Source organism: Tupaia chinensis, unplaced genomic scaffold (assembly GCF_000334495.1).
Source record: "Tupaia chinensis unplaced genomic scaffold, TupChi_1.0 Scaffold000410_1, whole genome shotgun sequence".
Taxonomy (NCBI): Eukaryota; Metazoa; Chordata; class Mammalia; order Scandentia; family Tupaiidae; genus Tupaia; species Tupaia belangeri.
Window position 1 is genome coordinate 2,704,231 of NW_006159915.1, and position 17,840 is coordinate 2,722,070.

At 38.3% G+C, this 17,840-nt stretch overlaps 1 pseudogene; it reads right to left on the reverse strand.

Annotated features, from left to right (window-relative positions):
- Positions 1-13,703: 13,703 nt before the first annotated feature.
- Positions 13,704-14,524, reverse strand: LOC102495888 (MICOS complex subunit MIC27 pseudogene; annotated as a pseudogene).
- Positions 14,525-17,840: the final 3,316 nt, after the last annotated feature.

Here is a 17,840-nt window from a genome sequence, read left to right on the forward strand (position 1 = left end):
ATATATATATAGATACTAAACTATTGTCTATAAAATATATATATATAAAAGAATATTTCAAAAGCTTAAGAATGGTTTTAGGGGCAGCAGATAGCATGGTGGTTAAGGGGCTGAATTATCACATGGCTGACCCTGGTTTGAATCCCATACTTAGCGGCTTGTTAATCACACCAGATCATGTGCATGCATGCCCAAAATTCCGAGAAGAGAATGGAGAAGGGATTCTGGCATGGCCATCTCCCCTGGGGGGTGATTTCTCATTTTCCCTCTCACTGTCTTTGTCTCCAGCAAGTGCACACACCCTATGGGAATAACCTTAATTAACAGCAAGTGCACACACCCTATGGGAAAAACCTTAATTAAAAGAAAGAAGAAGAGGAGGAGGAGGAGGAGGAGGAGGAGGAGGAGGAGGAAGAAGAGCTTTATTTGACTGGTGGCTAAGACTATAAATATTTTATTCTGTTATTTCAGCTCGCATTTTTTGTATTTTTTTAAATATATGTCTTTGAACTAAGAAAATGAGAAACAAAAATCAGTAAATGAGGTGGACTCATGGAATCTAAGTTTCAATGTAGCCTATAATTTAACTTCTTTTTCCTTATGTGGATATTATTACTGATTATTAAGGCTTATACATCATATTTTAAAGCTCTTACTATATTGATTCACCGTACTGCATCAATGAATGAAAAGATGAAATAAAACAAAAATTTACATCACCCCTGATGGATTAGTAGAGAGCAAGTAACTAATCCTGTTTTTCATAACATATGTTACATGGAATAATAATGACTACTATGAGATTTTTTTTCTGAGATTTGTTGACATTACATAAAAAACAGCCTAAATGCACATATAAAGTTTAGTCATACAGAGCAGCGGATGGTGTAATGGCTATGTCACTGGACTCCCACATGGCCAGTGACTTGAAACTCACACCACCAGGGTAGTGTGCGTGTATGCCTGTGGAGGGCACTGCATACAGACGCCATCTTAAGAGCTATCCGCCATCTTAGAAACCTTTGGGTTTCACTTTCACTTCCTCACTGAGCAAACCATTCCCCAGAAATCATGTGACCAACTGTCAGAAACTATGTAACCAACAGTTCTTCTCCAGGCTATATAGGTTTCTAGGCAATAGGCAAGAGAGAGATAACATGCCTCTTGGTGGCTGGATGCCTATTTGCAACTTCCGGGACACCAATGATTGGTCCATGCTGTAATACTTTTCTTGCATTTCGCGCAACCAATCAATGCCCACCAGCCTATATATAACTTGCCATTCTTCCTCAATAAACTGAAGACCTCGTCTTGTCTCCCCTGTTTGTCTGTGGTCCCCTTTCTTTGCTCCCTCCCCCAGGTGACTATTTTACTGTCCTGCAGGTCAGGACATATGCCCAAGATCCCGAGAGGAAAATGGAGAAGGGACTGTGGCATGGTCATCCCCCCCGGGGGTGATTTCTCACTTTCTGTCTCTCTGTCTCTCCAGTGAGTACACACACCTTATAGCACAAATCTCTCTCAAAACAAACAAAAACAGTTCATTGTATTGATCTGACCCTGTAGTCTAATTGTTGACTGACTCGAATCCCATATGGCCAACTGCAGTTCAAAACCAGCAGCTTGAAAAATACATCAAGCCAGAAAAACGTGCATGCTTGCTCAAAATTCCAACAGGATGGAGTAATGAAGAAGGATCACAGCATGACCACACAGCATCAAAAGATGCGCTCTCTCTCTCGCTCTCTCTCTCTCTCTCTCGCGAGCACACATGCCCTATGGCAATTAAAAGAAAAAAAAAAAACAAGTTAATGGTATTAAAAAGAAAATTTATTTATTTCATGGCCAAAGTTGGTGTAACTTAGGATATAAATTTCTGTAGGTAAACACATGTCTTGGTATCCAATGATATTACTCTATTCTGTGCCTTTTTTTCTTTTCTCATGTTTTACTGGCAATAAGTTGGTGATATTATAATTGTGTTCTTTCTTAGGTGTCCCGACCTGGGGGGACAGTCAAACAGGTTTCCTGAGGGAAGGAGTGAGAGCCGGGACAAGCAACACAGTGTTACAACACAGAGACGACACAATGTCTTCAGGGTCATCGGTTTATTGTGAGCAGCACGGTACAGCCCGGAGATGACGCAGTGTCACAACTCTTCAGGGTCATCCAGAGATGACACGGTGTCAGCTCTTCAGGGTCGTCTGTGTCGTCTTCCTGGTCGTCTGGAGATTGTGGGCCAGGGATCGTTACATACACGGGTCGTCTGTGTCGTCTTCCTGGTCGTCTGGATTTTGTGGGCCAGGGATCGTTACATACACACTGGTGGGCCATAATTGGTTGTAAAAGGTTGGTTATGATTGGTTGTAAAAGGTGGGTTATGATTGGCTGCTTTTGGACCAATCATGAGGTGCCAGATATGCAAATCTGAGGGATTCTAGTGGCCAATCAGAGTATGGTTTCGAAGGTCAGGTTTTTTGAAGGGAACCAATTGTGGCCTTTGGCATTGTGTAATTGTTTGTTTTCTGAGAAATCAGCAATATTCGCTGGTGCACAGCCTCCCACACTTAGGGAAATCTAGGAAGGACATTTTAGATTAAAATTACCAATTATTTTCATTGAAAATTGATAATACTAAGCACTGAATTAATAGTTGCAGCATAGAATATTTTAGGTCAAGATAATAATCTTCTTATAGAATTAACCAGAAAGTTATGGAGTTAAATTTCCCAGAAGTTCATAAAATTAAAATCACTTATAACGTAATGGCTATGCATACTGAAAATTCTTTCTAGATTCAATATTTCCTTTTTGATATTTACTTGCTTATTATTGAGCAATTCATCTACTATACATAATTTCACTACTATTTCTTTGTCTCTACCTCTAAAGCCTTCTCACACTACAGTCCAACTTTCGATCATTATTTTTTTATGTTTTATGAAGGAATTTTTGTAATATTTTCATGTTAGATTTTCCTTCACAGAAAAAAGTATGATTTTGTTATCGATTTGATTAAACCTTTACTTTTTAAATTTGGTTAAAGTTCTTAGGCATACACAGAATCCTCTGCCAAAATACATTTCAAAATGTTTTGTATTGATAACTGACATCTAGGATTTATTTAACATGAATGTAAGTTTCCATGATTAGTCAATTGTGATAAGTTGGTAAAATCATTTTCAGCTTTTAAGCAGGTCACTGGGGCTCTGAAGCCCCATGGAGGAATCAAATACAGATGTGAGAACAGGGACACGTCCTAGGGGTGATGTCATCTTGAAGTGGCAAGGGATAAAGAAAGGCAGGGATACTGACAGGAAAGAATTTTGAGAGGATGCTTTAGTGCAATCTTGAATGAACATACTAGACTGTGATGCACAGGGCAGTTCCAATAAAAGCAGGAGTTGAGTGCGTTGTCTACTGTCTTTGTGTTGTTTATATTTCCATAAACAGCCGATGAGCCCCATCAAAGGAGGGGCTGCAGTGCTCTCTGTTCTACACACTGAGTCACATTACAACCTACTGAGATGGCCACTAACTTACTGGCATTTAATGATATTATTGAACTAAATGATTCCATTTTACCTTTCATATTCCATGATAATATCTGCTTTAAAACCTAGATTATTTATATTGGCCCGTATTTGTTATTGCCATCCCCATCCTGAGAATGACTATATCTGGCATTCCTCTGCAAAGGGTGCCTGGAAACAAATACAACCACCTCATTATGTCCCCTTCCCAAAATAACCCTGTCAAACACCAAGCCAAATAAAACAAATAAAATTTAAAAACCATTTTAGATAGTGCTAAAGGAAAATAGAAGGGACCTAGTCTTCAAGTTAATCATTTTATCAATTAGATAAATATGTATGTATACAGTTACTTTTGCCTCAAGTAATAGCCTCCAGAGCCGTGAGAAAATAAATTCCTCTTGTTGAAACCACCCAAAATGGAGTACAGGGTACAGTCCTAACAAATTAATTCACCTGTGTTTACTAAAATTCTATACCTCAATGTTTTCAAACACTCTTCCAACTCCTGAGATAGATTTGGTTTTCTGTAAAATCCATTCAGAAAAATACATTATGAAACAAAGATAGCTATCCTATCCAGGTGACGTTTTTCCTTTTGAGGGTTCAGAGGCAACTCAGGACTGTAAATTATTTAAGGTGAGCCACAGTCTCCCAAGCAAGACAGTACTCTTCCAGCAGTGATGAAGAGTCAGCTGTTAGTCTAGGCTCTAAAACATAAGGTGAAATTTTCACCTAGAAATCCTGTGTAGCCCCTTAACTTAAGAAAGACCACTGTGAGGGGAACCAGCAGTTAGCGTAATGGCTATGTCGCTGGACTCCCACGTAGTCGACCGCGGTTCGCGTCTCGGACCCGGTGGCTTAAATCTCACGCCGGACGCGTGTGCGTGCGTGCCCAAGATCCCGAGAGGAGAATGGAGGAGAAGGGATTGCGGCGTGACCATCCCCCCTGGGGGGTGATTTCCCGCTTTCTGTCTCTATGTCTCTCTCTGTCTGTCTGGCGAGCGCACGCGCCCTATAGCGAAAACCTCTCCAAAAAAAAAAAAAAAGAAAAAGAAAGACCACTGTGAGGAACTTGATTCACCAGCAATTTTGTAAGGTCTTATGTTAAGGACTCACCCAACTGTAGAACTCTCTTTAAAAACTGCTCTCAGGGAGAATGGAGGAGAAGGGATTGCGGCGAGACCATCCCCCCTGGGGGGTGATTTCTCGCTTTCTGTCTCTATGTCTCTCTCTGTCTGTCTGGCGAGCGCACGCGCCCTACAGTGAAAATCTCTCCAAAAAAAAAAAAAAAAAAAAAACTGCTCTCAGGACCATGTAGCCAAATGCAGTTTGAGTCCCAGACCTGGTGACTTAAACTCACGCCAGGTGCATGTGCATGCATGCCCAAGATCCCGAGAGGAGAATGGAGGAGAAGGGATTGCAGTGTGGCCATCCCCTCCCCAGATGGGGGTGTGTATAAGGGTGTAGAGTCTTGCTTTCTCTCTGTCTGTCTCTGTCTTTCTGGCAAGCACACGTGCCCTATAGCAAAAACCTCTCCAAAAAGAAAAGGAAAAAAAAAAAGAGAGAGAGAGAGAGAGAGAGTGTCCATCTTTTGTGCAAGTCTCTAAAGCACAATTTAGTAAACCATTGTTTGTTATGAACTTCCTGAACAGAGAAAGATGAGGATACAGAGTCTGGGAAAGTTTGAATCTGTGTGCCTTCAGAGAGGATAATTTGATCTTGTCACTACACAAATAACATAAACAAAGAAGTCTTAAAAGTAAGATGGGGGACCAGCAGTTAACGTAATGGCTATGTTGCTGGGTTCCCACGTAGTCGACCGCGGTTCGTGTCCCGGACCCAGTGGCTTAAAACTCACGCTGGGCGCGTGTGCGTGCGTGCCCAAGATCCTGAGAGGAGAATGGAGGAGAAGGGATTGCGGCGTGGCCATCCCCCTTGAGGGGTGATTTCTCACTTTCTGTCTCTCTGTCTCTCTCTGTCTGGCGAGTGCACGCACCCTATAGCTAAAACCTCTAAAAAAAAAAAAAAAAGAAGTCTTAAAAGTTAGATACTCCAATGTGTTTTCATAGACCACAGTAGTGTTTTCCAAAATGACCTGCTTGAACACTAGTTTCAGTAGATGCTCCTCATTAGAAGTGTTTCATGAGGAAAAGAATTTGGATTTGGAAAATACACTAACACACACTTACAGATTCATAATTTATTAACTGTATAAAAGGCCCTGAAAAATCTTGCAGTTAAAATAAAAAAAAAAAACTGTTTCAACGCTTTCTCAAAATTATCTAACCATGAAGCCCTTATTAAAATAGTTTATAAGCACACTGTGATATACAGTTTGGGGTCATAGTTTTGAACAAAGAGTCATACAGAAACCCTACTAGAGAGTGATGAAACAGAAAAGATGCAGAGAACCTCTCACTCTTTCTAAGAATTATTTTATTCAACCTTATTTATTATTATTATTTTTAATTTGACCAGAGAAAGACACAGAGACACAGAGAGAGAGAGAGAGAAAGCAAGTCGCCAGGTCCATGACTCAAACTGCAGTCAGCCATGTGGGAGTCCAGTGCCTTAACCTCATGCTACCTGCCAAGCCCTCACCTCTCACTACTGAAAATACTTGATATATATTTCTTTAACTATGTGCACCATACTATATGCTAACTCATACTGGACAAATTTACAATCCAGCCTTATTGTTTATTTCCAAGGAATTTTTGGCATCTATTTGTAGTGGAGTAATCCCCTCTGAATTGGGTTAAGAGGAGCAGGAAGAACAAAGCAAGAACCTTTGAAAGCATGCTTTGACTCCAATTATCCCTGAGTAAGCTCTGTAATCGCTTTCAAAAAGATGAGTGGTTCCGAGAAGTTTGGCCCTTACCCACTGGCAATAATTTTAGTTCTATGTTTGTTTATGCTAAAAACAATCAGCTCAGCTGCACACATTTCAGACAGAAAAAAAAAAATCCAAAATTGTATCAAGTAAAATGAGAAATTAACCTTTTCAGACAGATTGCTAGCTCATTTGCTTTACAGCTTTATATGGACTATTTTTTACTAGCCTTGACTCCAAAATGTAGCAAAGTAAATAAGAGGCATTTAAGATGTGAAATTAATATTAGGTTGGTTTTGCCTAATTTTAAAATATTTAACCTGCAATTTTTAGTGAACCTGGCCCTCGGAGAAGTATTCATATTTGTCTGGAAAAAAAAAATAAACGAACAGGTGTTATAAAAACTGGGAAATAACCCAGGTGATTCATCACAATGAGATACGTAGGCTAACAATTTCTGACTGGTACAGAACAAATTGCTTCATTATTTTCATTTAACTCCAAAGAGCCACAATTAAAGGAGCCACCTGCCAGTGTTGTTTGCACAAGATTTTAAGAGGGTTCAGGGACAAGCTGGACCTGGCTCATTTCGATAAACATACCCAATCCTCACGCTATCGCCATCACCAAAAAGAAAAAGAGGCAAAGGAAATGCTCCGGTATCTATCATTGCTGGGGTATGAGTGTACTGGTAAATAAATTAATTAATTAAAACTAATTAATTCTACTTGCTAAATATAGTAATGCTATTATTTTGACTCCTTTTTAGAAACTGTGCCACTTCTGAAATCAACATCAACATTTAATATGTTTTTTTCACCAATAAATTTTGCAATCTATGACATCTTAAAATCAAAGAAATAGTATTCTAGTAATATTCTCTTAAAATCCTTTGAAAAGAATTGATGTTACATGCTCATTAATGACAGAGTTCTAATTTGTCAACACATACCTGTAGCTAATAACTGAGCACCGAAATATGTGAAACAAAACAAGAAGCAATGAAGGAAGAAAGTGGCGATTTAACAAAAATAGTTGGAAACTTCACTACCCCACTATCAATACTGGATAGAACATCTAGACAGACGATGAAAAAGAAAACAGAGGCTTGAACAGAACTGTTAAAACAAACTAGACCTAAAAGATCTATCGAACATTTAATATACAATATGCATTTTTCTCTAGTGTACATGGAACATTCTCCAGGCTACCCTATATTCTTAGGCCATAACACAAACCTTAATAAATTTTAAAAGGCAATAATAATGCAAAGCATATTCTCCGATCACACAAAAAAAATAAGATCAGAATTTAACAGCAGAAAAATATTTGAAGGAAGCACAAATATCTGGAAATTAAATAACATACTCCTAAATAACCAATGGCTCAAAGAAGAAAACGAAAGGGAAATCAGAAAATCTCTGAGATGAGGCCTAGTTTCTATGATGCAGTGGTAACAAAAGTGTTGTGTAAGGCTGGAAGCCATACGGCCAATCACAAATTCAGATCCTCAGTCAGACTGCAAACTCATCAGGTACACGTGCAGGTACCCAGGATTCTGGAGGGCTGAGGAAAGAGGTCTGGGACTGTGATGTGGGCAGACTCTGTTGAAGACATTTCCTCACTTCTCTCCCTTCTCTCTCTTTCTCTCTCTCCCTCCCTCGCTCCTTCTCTTTGTCTCTCATATGCATGTGGCTTCAACAAAATATTTCATTTTTAAAAAAATAATAATTTTGTCAACCTTGAGCAAGAGAGCCCTGTCCTTATTTGACAGTGAACATTTATGTATTTCTCTGGACTTGTTTTATGGGGTTGGGGTTGTTGGTCTTCAAAACCCTCTTTTAAAGGAGCAACCCTCAAATTTTTCTTTTTGTTTTTATAAACTGACCTGTAATAATTGTTGTGTATTTATGGGGTACAGTGTGATGTTTTGATAAATGTATGCATTACATAATAATAAAATTGAGGTATTTAGCATACCCTCCACCTTTATGTGTGTACTAAGGCATGTATATGGGACTTGTTAAATTATTGCATCCCAAGGTCATTTCCAAAGATTCTGGTTCAATCATTCTAGAACAGGACTGAGGCATTTCAAATGGTTCTTGACATAGGTGACACTCAAAGGCCGCCTTGAGGGAAAGGATTGGATTTTTATCTTTCTCTATGATAAACTGAGTATGATTATAATCCTGTTTATACGTGGGTGGCAGGAAGAGGAGCTCCAGGTTGAGATGAATGTACAGTTACATTCTACTTCTGCCACTTTCCAGCTCTGACCTCCGACGAACCTCTAACATTCTCTGAACCCTGTGTTATGAGAATCGAATGAAATCAAATGTAAAAACCCTTAACTCAGCATCTATTGCTGAACAAATTCTCAGGAAACATTTGCTCCCCCTCACTCTCCTCTTTAAAAGCTCAGTTCTTTGCACTACAAATCCAGTTTTCTTTCTGTTCCCTAATATTACTGCTAAGAAAAACTAACATACTGCCTGCTCACAATGCTGAGGCTCAGAAATGCTGCTTTTCTTCTTAAACTCCTATGCATCAAACCAAGGCTATTCATTTCCTTGATGATTAATCTTATACTCGTCACTAGTTGAATTTTCCACTGGCACTAGTTTGTTTTGGCATTTCGAGTCTTTGGGCAATAATGCCATTTGTTTGGAGAAATAGAATGAGGATAGAAATTCAACACTTAACCAAACAATTTATAAGGTACATGTTCCAGGCATCAGGAATTCACCTGAGTTTTGTCACAGAGACAGTTTACTAACTCTCTGGATCCTTGGAATATGGTTGGCAGGTACTTGATTCATCCTGGCATGGACAGCTTTTGCTCTGGCTTCAAATATAAGTAAAGTATTTTCATTACTGGACACACTTCAGGAGACATAAGTTCCTTGGAAGAGGCTAAAAGAGTATAGTCTCTACACTTGGTAATGGCTATGCTGTGAAAGAGGACAGGAAAGAAATGAAAACGTTGGGTAATTTATACTTTAATCTTTATGTATATAGATCCTTGGTGAAATGCAAAAGAATATTCTCTGATTTATTAACTTCTTACAGCCTATAGACTTTTCATTTTAACAGGGCCCTTAATTTAAAATGATTTTCTAATGGAACGTGAATGGTAATAAATTTCAAAAAAGAATAGATGGTATAGTCATTAAAGCATGATTGAAGTAATATGAAATACTTATTTGAAAGCACCACTGGCATCACCAGAAAGGATCTTTAACCTTTCAGTAACTTTACGGTTCTGATCATTATTTCCAAATTTAGATTTCATAAGCACCAACAGAAAATATAAGAACAGTAGTATCCCAGCCATGATGGTGTGCACTTCTGAGACATTATACCCTACATGGTGAAACCACATGGGAGGCCTAGGTTCAATACCTGGTCCAACCTAAAGGCTGGGTATTATGGTGTGTGCCTATAGTCCCAGTAACTGAGATTGAGGGGGGAGACTCACAAGCTCAAGGCTGGCCTGCGCAACATTGAAAGACTGTCTGAACAAGCTGGCCATGGTGGTACGCACCTGAAGTCTCAGTTTATTTGGGAGGCTGAGACAGGAAGATCACAACAGAGCAAGATTCTATCTTAAAACAAACAAACAGGAGCTTTAGTTCAGGTTTGGCATATATTTAGGATTTATTTTGCTGTTTCACTTGCAGTTCTCATGTAAACCAAAAAACAAAACAAAAGCAATTGGAACAAAAATTAGGTAAAACAATGCGTACTAGTTCTCCATTTTGCAATTTATTTTTTTCAGACAATACCCTACTCTCAAGTATCTTATTTCCTCCAGTCCAAACTCTGAACCCTGGTTGTGCTGCTTCCAAGCTATGTGACATTGGTGATATCACTTAACACCTCTGACTTTCATTTTTTAAATGTATAATAGTGATAATGTCATCACAAAGTTACTGTGAAAATTAATGAGTACTATGACCAATGCTAGAAAATAGTAGGCACTCAATAAATATAAACTTTCATCACATCATAAATATTAAAAATAAAGCAACTGACAATAAAGATCAAGCAGAATTACAGAGAGTCACAGGGCATCTTCATGGGATGTGTTATTCAAAGCACAGAACCATTAAAAGTTGCTACAAGAAACTAAGGAGGGAACCAGCAGTTAGCATAATGGCTATGTCGCTGGACATCCTAGAAGGTCATGGGTCAGCAACTAATGGCAGACTAACGGGACTGGATCAAACTGGCCGCCTGTTTTTCTCATGATTCTCAATACCTGCAGGTTCTCAACTGTCGGATGTCTGTTAGGATCACTGAGAGGACTTCAAAAATTGTTAATGCCGGGAACCAGCAGTAAGCATAATGGCTATGTCGCTGGACTCCCACGTAGTTGACCGCGGTTCACGTCCCGGACCCAGTGGCTTAAAACTCACGCCGGGCGCGTGTGCGTGCGTGCCCAAGATCCTGAGAGGAGAATGGAAAAGGGATTGCGGCGTGACCATCCCCCCTGGGGGTGATTTCTCACTTTCTGTCTCTATGTCTCTCTCTGTCTGTCTGGCGAGCGCACATGCCCTATAGCAAAAACCTCTCAAAAAAAAAAAAAAGAAAAAGAAAAGAAAAAAGAAACTAAGGACATCAGATTGTTTGCATTTATTTAGAACCAAATGTTTGAGCTTTCGCTGTTTTGAGGTTGATGATTGTGCTAATTTTGGGTTTTGATGAATTTACTAGTTTTTCTTACTATAACCATTATATCTGAAGCTCTTCCCTATGGGCTTATCTCTGGAAGATTGCAAAGTACTTACCATTTTATTAATGTGGAAGTTTTTAGATTTGGAATATAGCCTACTGAACTGTAATATCTAATATTTGAAAAGCACATTTCCATAAGAAAAATTAGTATACTAAATTAAGGATACCATCTTCAAAGTGCTAATCATATATAGGCAAAATTACTGAAACCGCAAAATATGCAACAGCTTGGAGTTTATTGCAACTGGAAGACTATCCCTTGGAAAGAGTACGTGTATGGAAATATTTATGAGTTGGCATAGAGAGCTGGCTCCTTTTATTTGGTATGGAATAATTTTAACTGTTACCTTGTTTTACAAGCTGGATTTTATCTGGTGCCATTACAGAAGGGTTGAGCAAATCTATACATTCACTTTACATGCTGAGGTTGTTGTTTTAGTTTTCAATTTCAGATATGCTTGAGAAGCTTTTAATAAACTTTTTGTAGGAAAATGATCAAATGAAACAAACTAGTAACATTTTCCATGTAAGAGGAGTGACATGGTATTTTACATGCTCTATTGTTTCATGTATCAACAGTTTTGCAAGAGAGTTTGGCAAAGGAAAAGATTCTGTCTCAGGAATTTTTTTTTTTAATTTTTTGGATCACAAACAAACAAAAATCCAAAAATAAACAAAAAACAAATCAAAGAAGAAGGAATAAAACAGTAAAAAATCAGAACCATGACTTGCTTGTTCAATTTTAAAAGAAACCATATAATGAGTTTTCTGCTCATTCTGATTGATTGTAATCAAAGTTTGTCCAAACAGAGTGCTCTTTCTCACAAAAAATGTTAAATCCCTCATTTTACTTATAAATATGGAAACAGATGCACTGTGAAATATTATTAAAGATATGTGTCCATCTGTGAGTGCTTGCCTCAAAAATATATAATTCTGAAGGCAGTGGCACAAGGGAAAATATGGTGCTCTGCCAGGTGATCCCACATGGGAAGGTTCCTGGTTCAAGTCCGCAGAGCTTCCTGAGTATGCCCAGGACACATTTGCTCATAATCTAGGGCTGGCTACTGGCTATGGGTGGATCACAGCATCAAAACTCTATTTGGAGTTTTCTCTCTCTCAGTCATGGAAGAAAGAAAGAAAAAAACTGTATATGCATACATATGTGTATATATGTATGCACACACACACACACACACACACACACACACACATACATATACATAACCAGCCAGTTGGCATGGTAGTTAAGGAAGTTGAGTCTCACATGGCCAACCTGCCATGTGAGTCCTTAGACCAGCAGCTTGAAAAATACACCTTGTGACTGTATGCCCAACATCCTGAGAGGAGACTAGAAGAAAAGGGATTGCGACGTGGTCATCCCCCACGGGGGAGTATTTTCTCACTATCTCTCTCTCTGGCGAGTGCACATGCCCTATCGCAAATTTAAAATAAATTAATTAAAAACATATATATGACGATATATAATTAAATTTCAAGCATTTATCTTAAGGAAATATCGCGGGTCCACCAAATCTATATATACAAAGATGTTTGTATAATATTACTAAAATAGAGAAAAAAGTAAACACCTAAATTTGTCCACAGTAAGAAACCGATCAATAGAATATATTTACAATGGATTATTCTGCAGTCACTGGAAAAAAATAATGTTGTGTTGCAGGGAAACATTAAAAATGATATGGGAAATGAGCATTATGTCATAAAAGAAAATACCTATAATGTGGTCCTATTTTTGTTTAATAAATCATACTTATACCAGAAAATTGGTTTTTAATTGTATTCATCAGTAATTTTTTCCATGTAATATATTCGTTTATTTCCTTTTTTGCCATAAAATATGGATATTTTATTCCAGTTCTGAGAAATAAAAAAAAGAAGGAAACACCTTTCCACATACCAATCTAATTTAACTGACATAAAATCAGAAAAGTTAGAACAGATATAAATGTATATATGTGTGTATATATCTATGCCATATATATACAGATATACATGGGGATTATCAGATTTTAGTCTCGTTGGTATTTATATCTTCATTCATTCTGTTTTGATTTTTAGTCAATACCTTTAGAAGTCAAATGCATTCTAATACTTCTACCTGTGTCTCATCAATCATTTAATATTATTTGGATTGTGCTTGCGTTTTTTTTCTTTCTTTCTTTTGGAGAGGTTTTTGCTATAGGGCGTGGGCGCTCGCCAGACAGAGACAGAGAGACAGAAAGCAAGACATCACCCCCCAGGGGGGATGGCCACGCCGCAATCCCTTCTCCTCCATTCTCCTCTCGGGATCTTGGGCACGCACATACACGCACCCGGCGTGAGTTTAAGCCACCGGGTCCGGGACTCGAACTGCAGTCGACTACATGGGAGTCCAGCTACATAGCCATTACGCTAACTGCTGGTCCCCATTAATAGCTTGTGTTTTGATCACTTATGTGATTGGTCAGACTTTATATTTGAAGATGTAATGGAAAAACTTTAGTAACACTCTATATGGCAGTTACCCATTACATGAAGTTTTTCATCATCATTTGCAGTTTCACGCATCTTGCAGTTCTCTATGCAGTCCCTATGCAGTTGTTTTCAGCTTCTAGTACTGGACATATCTACATCTTCTGGATGGGATTGCCCATGATCCATGAGCTTGGGGTCAGGCATAAACTGTGTAGCACCTGAGATTGATTCTGATTTGGTCTTTATTTCAGAGCTGAGTCCTGCTGGCAAAGGCACCGACTCTTTCAGGATATGAGTTGTTTCTGCAGGTGTTTCTACTTCAGCAGAGCTTCCTAGTTTAGGTTTTTCCTTAGGTTCAGGAAGTGACTCTTTTTGGTTTCTTTTTGTCCACAATGATCTAACTGCTTCATAAATTTGCTGACTTGTATCATATGCCTTCTTTCTGGTTACCTTTGCAATTATTACTGACTGAACTGGATACCAGACAGTTGGTCCTAAAGTGGCCAGTCCCATTGGATAAGCAATTCTCTTCAACCTAGGTCCTTTTTTCGCTAAAACAAAGCCCACCAATCCTGAAACAGTAATCACTCCCATTCTCTGAAGAAAATCTTGAGGAGCATTCTTCAGATAGACATATGCATCTTTTCCAAACTGTACTGTATCTATTATCCCATTTTTTCACAAAGATATAAACACCATTGCACCAGCTAATTTAACAACTAGTTGTAGTGTGGATGGAAGCAAAGCCTGTTTGTAAACGACCAGGCTGCTGTTCAACATATTTAGATTGGAGAGGCGGTACAGTAAGTATGGGGAGCTGCTCTGGTTTCACTAGCTGCTTTCTGAATTCCTCTTCTTTGGCTGCATATACACTTATAGGTGTGTATGTTAGACCTGCAGGTGCGGTTGTCAGCTTTCCCATCCTAACGACCACCATATCTATGACCCTCATGTTTCCTTTGAAGTTAAATGCATTGACTAAAATTTCTAGCTATCAATATATTTACCATTGCACCGACAAAAAAAAAAAAAGGATTTACTACAATAATGAAAAATGACAAGCCAGGTATAAGTGGTTGTTAGTAAGTAGACTACTTCTCTATTGACCTTTGTGCTTCCAACCTTACATCAGAGTGCTCAGGTGTGGCCAACCAGGACAAGCCATAAGGAGCCAAGTCAGGAAGCAAGAAGGAAAACTGAACAAGGGTCAAAGTGAGTTATAACGAGAGAATTGGAGCAAAATCGGAGCCCAGGGCAGCTGGAGGACATCTGACAATTCATCTCAGTTCATCTCTCTTCCCAGGAGTATCATCACCTCCTACTGGCAACAACCAAGGATCCAGGCTACTTCTTCAAGAATCTAATCCCTAGTGCTAAGAGTTTTTCCTTGTACTTTTTATGGGACACCCTACAGCCTGTCTCAATGAACCCAACCAAAACAGTTACATAGGATTTAGAAGCCCTTCTCTCTGTGTGTGAAGATTCCAGGGAACAAGATACATTTCACATGGCTGGCTACTCAATTTATCTTAGCACAGATCAACATAGAAACATAGCTTCTGCAAACATCTGCAATGCTACTTCCGGTGGCATGTAAACACTACACTGGGTGGTTAACCACATCCAGCATGAATGGCTTCAAATAGTCCACTAGGTGGCAGAGGTGTTTACAAGAAGTAAAGATGAATAGTGCACAGGACTCAAAAAATTCAGCAAGCAGGAAATATAAAGAGAGCCTAAGCAGAGAAATGCGGGGCATTTGTAAGTTACGTAATAATAGTTTAAACTGCAAAACTACATACACGCACACAGATGCACACGAGTTCCAATTTGAAAAAAGATATAAAAGTCTACCACAATAAGCAAAAGTTTCATGGCTCAGCCAACACTGCTTGTATTTAAAAACATTTTTTAAATGTCTCTCTTTAAAAAAAAAAATTAAGAGAAAATGAACTTTAAAGAAAATCCTAGATTACCAGTGTTTCACTGACACTATCCTTTATTTCTAGTGTGTAATTAACAAGTCTGGGACTCTTCCTGTTGTCTGTCATCTACTGCATGTCAAAACTTATTTAATCAGAGCTAATATATCCCTTTTAACCCTTAAATGGAACTCTGGATTTGTCTTGTTCACAGATTTCAGGAACATGCCTGTTTCTTTTTTTCCTGGAGTCATGGGTTAAGTTATCTTAGAAATGGCCTTAGCTTGATGATAAAATCACCTTAACATCTGATCTATATGACAAAAATAAGTAAGGGCTGGTGGGGAGAAACTGAGAATTTTTTCAATCAAATAGCTGAATGCTATTTCTAACCCTTCTTAGCTATCTGATCCTAGACTAGTTTCCTAACATCGCCACACCTTGGTTTCCTTGTTAGTAAACTGGAGAACATAGCTAAACTCATAGGATCATTGTGAGAATAAATGCAAATCATTTTAAAGTGTTAACACAAATCAGATGGAGCACTAGAGAAGCTGAGGCCAGAAGGAGCAACAATGAGGCCAGGATAGATAGTAGGAGCTGCTACTCCACATGGGCTGATGCCATTGTGCCCCTTCACCCATTCAGGAGTAACAAGAAGGCCTAGGCCGCTCAGTCTGAGCTCATCAGACAATATTCCAAAAACGGCAAGAGAGAAATGCCAAGTTACGTACAAATGTTACCCCCTTAGACTAACATCAGCTCTCTCAACTGGAATAATATAGGCAAAAAAAAAAAAAAAAAAAAAAAGGAAGGGAAGAAATATTTGAAACTCTGAAATAAAAACAATTCCAACTGAGAGTACTATACCCAGCAAGATTATCCTTCAAATGAGAAGGAAAAAAATTAAATCATACCCTGATAAATAAATGCTGAAAGAATTCACTAAAACTAAACCAGAGCTTCAGGAAATACTTAAAAGAGTACTACACCAGGAAAACTAAAGGGAGATAAATAGAAGTAAGAGAACACAAGACAATTAGGGGGAAATAAAAAGATAATCTACACATATCAATAACAACACTGAATATCAGAATTAAATTTCCCACTTAAAAGGCTAAAAATGCAGATTCAATTATTTTAAACACAAGCAGGTATAAATACAAATTCACCAATTACTTAATAAACAATTGTCTTTACAGGTTTAAATGTATACCTTTATTATAACCACTATTCATTGTATAAAACTAGATAATAGAGGAAAAGTCTAAAATGTTACAAGTAGCTGAGTCTTTCTTTGAAATTAATTTAAACAAGGCTAAAATCAAGAACTCTGTGAAGGCTATATAAATCACCACATCACCAACTTTACCATGTCTCCATGTTTAAACATCTCTTTCCAATTTAGTTTTGGTTTTGCTTTTTTGAGGACTTAGTTCTTTTTTTTTTTTTTTTTTTTTTTGAAGAGGTTTTTGCTACAGGGCGCATGCGCTCGCCAGACAGAGAGAGACAGAGAGATAGAAAGTGAGAAATCACCCCCCAGGGGGAATGGCCCCGCCACAATCCCTTCTCTGTTCTCCTCTTGGGATCTTGGGCACGCACGCACACGTGCCCAGCGTGAGTTTTAAGCCACCGGTTCTGGGACACAAACTGCGGTCGACTACATGGGAGTCCAGTGACATAGCCATTATGCTAACTGCTGTTCCGAGGACTTAGTTCTTTATACATAGTACAGGACTATGGTCTTAGAAGAACTCATAGTATATGAGTAAAAGTTTTCTTTTGCTATCTCTTCCTACTGAGCTATTAGTAAATACAACTTTACCTATAGCTCTAACTGGACCAGTGATTGATAACCACAGATCTTTTCAGATTATAAACTCTTCCACAGTCCTCTACATGGAAATTACAGATTCTTTTTTATGGGTTATGTTAAGATTATCTTTGTTTTCAAAAATCCATCCTCGTTAATTTATGAAAAGTATTGTTGTCCCTAATCAACTTGCTTTTCTTTAGGACTGTATTACACAGTAAAGAATGTCAAAGACAATTCAATACATAATTCCAGAATGACCAGCTAAACAGGTTTCCAATATTCGCAACATAATTTAATGTTAAATGTTGATGACAGTGAATATGTTTATATCCTTGATTTGATTATTACACACATATACATTCTTTTAATGACCATTCTGTACCCTAAAAATATGTATAATGAATAGATATAAATCATAAATAACAGTAATTGTTTAAGGTTTCTGCCATAGAATATTTGTGCTCACCAGAGAGAGACAGAGAGAGGGAACACAGGAAATCACCCTTCCCCCAGCA